We start from the raw sequence: 4066 nt of genomic DNA, 5'->3' as shown, positions 1-4066 counted from the left end.
TATATATATATATGACAATCAGTTAGACTATTGTGAAAGTTATTGGTAATTCACAGAGAATAATAGGAAGCAGGATGTGGTTTATTCGACGGGCGGGGTTTGATAAAGATACACGATTTAGGGCTGAGTACTCCAGAGCCTCTGACTTTCTGTACATCATCCAATTGTAGGTTACTGTGTTAGTTAACAACAGAAGCTTCTCTGAAGAATGTTCAGTGAGTCTCTGATCCATAAATATAGCAATATTTCATTAGACGTAATTTTGTTGCCATGTTCCTTTAGCAAAATATTAGTAGTAGATTTTACCACAAGTCTATCGCCTATCTAGGACCCTTTGTCATTTTAGTGGTAGAACATATGAGTTCCAGCTCACGCATGGATCTTAATTATAATCAATTAAAAATTGGTTACTCTCATAATTATTTGTATCATTATAGCACCAGTTTATCTTGCAGGCAGCACTCTTTTGTAGGTTACAGGAAATGTAGCTGGAAGATGTTGATGATCACTCTTCTACTCCAATAACATGTAAAGTGCCTTCTAGAACCATTAACACCCATCAGTAGGTTTGAAGCTTGTAGATGAGAAGAGCTCTATTTTTCATTGTTCTGTGACATAAGTAAGCTGTATCATTCCCAAAAAGAGACTCACCATGTTATAGAGAGTGACCAAAAACCACGGAATTGCCTGTGATGTTTGGGGGTGTCTGTGATACCCCTTTGACCAGTGACTCATCTTTATGTAGCTCATTCTTGTCATGGAATATTTTATTTAGTAGATAAGATGTTTAGTTTGGGCATTATCTCTTTCATTATTTGGTGACTTCATTTAGATAATTTTCACATATGTGTATATTTTAGAAAGCTTCTATAGCAATGGGATTCCATATGACTTTTCAAAAGGGCTTTAATTGTGAATCTTCAGAGAACTGGGACAGCACACACAAGAGCTGCACAGAATGAATCCAGACAAAATCCCAGCAAGGAAAAGAAGAATTAGAGACAAATTACTACCCCTACTCTGCTGGGAAAGTGAAATTGAGTGTTCTCCAATAGAGTGTTACTATTTTTATCAACCACATTCCAGGCCATTTTCTGGGCATAGGAGTAGCCTATCAACACAAAATGGATTTCAGTGTGTGTGTGTGTTTGTGTGTGTGTGTGTGTGTGTGTGTGTGTGTTTGGTTTTAGTTTCATTTTGATATGTTCGTATTGCTGCTGTATTTTTTTTCAGTTTGTTTTTACTGTAGTTTTTGTTCTTTTTTGTCAAAAAAGAGAAAAGAGCATGAAACTGAGCAGAAAAAGAAGGGAAGGTGTGAGAGAAGTTTGGAATGGAGGAAAGCATGATCAGATTAAAATATATGATAAATTCTAATGAAAATTTTAAAATCAAATCATTTATTTATCATTAAATAAATTTGCAATACATCAAAAAATAATGCAAAATTTATAAGGAAAGTAGATGATTAATGTGAAACAAACATAACAGATTAAGAGAAAAATGACACACATGTTGGATTTCTCTGAACACAGAACAAATTCACTGTAAAACTTACACCTGAAAATTTGAAAAATTTGAATGTAAACACTGTTTTCTGATGTGATATCTAGTTGTGAGGATGCATCATTTTTACCACACTAATGTTTCCAGAAAAGCTTATTCAGAATAACACTAAAGTGTTCAAGAGTGAAATAAACTTATAAAGTTCTTTAAATGCACGCATACATTTGCTTTCTTGTGGATTTTTTTTTACAAGTTCAAAGTCTGTGGCAACCTTGTTTTACTGAAGTTCCCAGCAATGATTTTCTCGCAGCACACACTTACTTTTTGTCTCCGTGCTATGACTTAGGGATACTAACAGTACTTCAAACTAGTTTAAGCATATGTGTTGTGACAGCTTGTGATCAAAGTACCTTGTGTTACTGCTCTTGTTATTTTAAGTCATGGTGATCAAACTCCCTATTTCCTGGGATAGAATAATATTGAAAAGAGGTCAGCGAAGCACTAACAAACAATAGTCTCCAGATGTTCAAGTGAGCAACAGAGCTAGGAGTGATTAAACAAGTCATATGGTAGATACGAAAAATACAAACAAACACAGTTTATGAGAAAATACTAAAAGAAAAACAGTCTTTGTAAAATTTCATTGCATTTAAAAAACATTGTTGATGCTAAATACAGCAAGAAATGAAGATAGACCCAAAATTGAGCTGTTATGCTAAAAAACAAAGCTGTGAATACAGGGGAGACAACCTCTCTTTAGTTTTTAGAATGTTTAGAATGTGTTAGTATTAATATATATTAATTGTATAAAGCAGTGAGCCTTATCACAGCATTCCCATAGATTTATAGAATAGATTATAATAGTATCATGAGTTTTTTTAAGGGATAATACTCTTTTACTGTCCCTAAATATGAGTATAAAGCAAATCATCCAGAATAAAAAGATTTAGTGATATATGAAAATGATTAAACCAGCCTCGGTATTACAAGAAGCCAAAGTCTATACTAGAACAATGCCCAGAGAATTAAGAATGCACAGATTCATGTAATCTATAGCAGTATTTGGCTTATGTGGTTCAAGAGAAGAAGCCATCTTAATTATATAATGTTCGGTATAAAGCACAGCATTGCTAACACAATACAGCAAGCAATGGTGATCCAGATCAATGAAGAAAGAGATCCTGGAGAGAAGAAACCTCATGTAATTGAAACAAACTTGCACTGAGAGAACTATTTAGAACTTTTCTAGATGGTGAGAAATTGATGTTTGCCTTCAAAACTGCAAAAATCGGGCTACTTTTTGTTAGGGGCTAATGCACCTGGTAATGCTAAGTTGAAGCCAATGTTCACTGGATATTCTGATATGCTAAGGTTCTTAACAATCATGCTTATTTACTCTGCCTGTGCTTGTTAAATGGAACAGCCAAGCCTGTTTGGCAGTTCATCTGTTGACCATATGATTTGCTTAATCTTTGAAGTTGAGGGAATTGAGACCTACGACTCAGGAAAAATGAATCCTTTAAAACATTATCACAGCTCATTATAACTTACCTAGAGCCTAAAGAGCTCTGATGGAGATGTGCAAGGGGATTATTGTTGATACCATACCTGCTCACACAACAGCATTTCCTCCACCCATGAATAAGGAAAGAAATTTTAGTTTCAAGACTGATTGATGGGGAAGAGTCTTCTGGCTTGTGTTAATTTCATTGGTTAAATAGAGAGACTGCCTTGGCCCTTTAATAGGACATAAAATTAGGTAGGCAGAGTAAACAGAACAGAATGCTGGGATAAAAGCTGAGTCAAGGAGTTGCCATGGTTCTCCCACTCCATACAGATGCAGGTTAAGATCTTCCCTGATAAGCCACCTTGTGGGCTACACAGATTATTAGAAATGGGTTAGTCCAGGTGCGAGAGTTAGCTGAGAAGAGGCTGGAACTCATGGGCCAAGCAATGTTTAAAAGAATACAGTTTCCATGTAATTATTTTGGGTAAAGCTAGCCTGGTGGCGGGAAGCAGCCCAGCCCACCAATTATATTACAACAGAGTGGCACCCAACATGCTAATGAACTCCATGTAAAACCTGAGAGGGCTTAAAAGAGAGAGAGAGAGAATTTAATACAGCTTTTTGCTGTTTGTGGGTTGCGTGCCGCAAAGAAATTATCCTGACTCAGCAGCAGGAAAAAATGGGTGTTTTAAAATGCCCGCTTTCTGGGCTGTGCCACCATTGCAATCTCTGTCTGGCTCCTGCGGGAGACAGAGCTTTTGAATGGAGCATTTGGAGTAAAGCTCTACAGCTTGCTTGATTGAAATGTGGACTGCTGTGTGCCTGGGACTGTGTATGGCTCAGGGGCACCAAATGGCTCTGAGGCAGGAGTGGCTGGGCTCAGGTCTGCCATGCTGAACTGTGCTGGTCTCAGGTAGGAACTACCGTAATTACCATAAGAACAGCGCAGTTAAGGTTTTGACTGGGCAGGACACAGGTGGTACCATATTACCTGTACATGGTGCAACTTAAGTTTTTAAGAACTGCTTAACATTTTAAGAAATGCTCCTGGATAGT

The sequence above is a fragment of the Microtus ochrogaster genome, chromosome 6, assembly GCF_000317375.1.
Source record: "Microtus ochrogaster isolate Prairie Vole_2 chromosome 6, MicOch1.0, whole genome shotgun sequence".
Taxonomy (NCBI): Eukaryota; Metazoa; Chordata; class Mammalia; order Rodentia; family Cricetidae; genus Microtus; species Microtus ochrogaster.
This window is presented reverse-complemented; position numbering follows the sequence as displayed.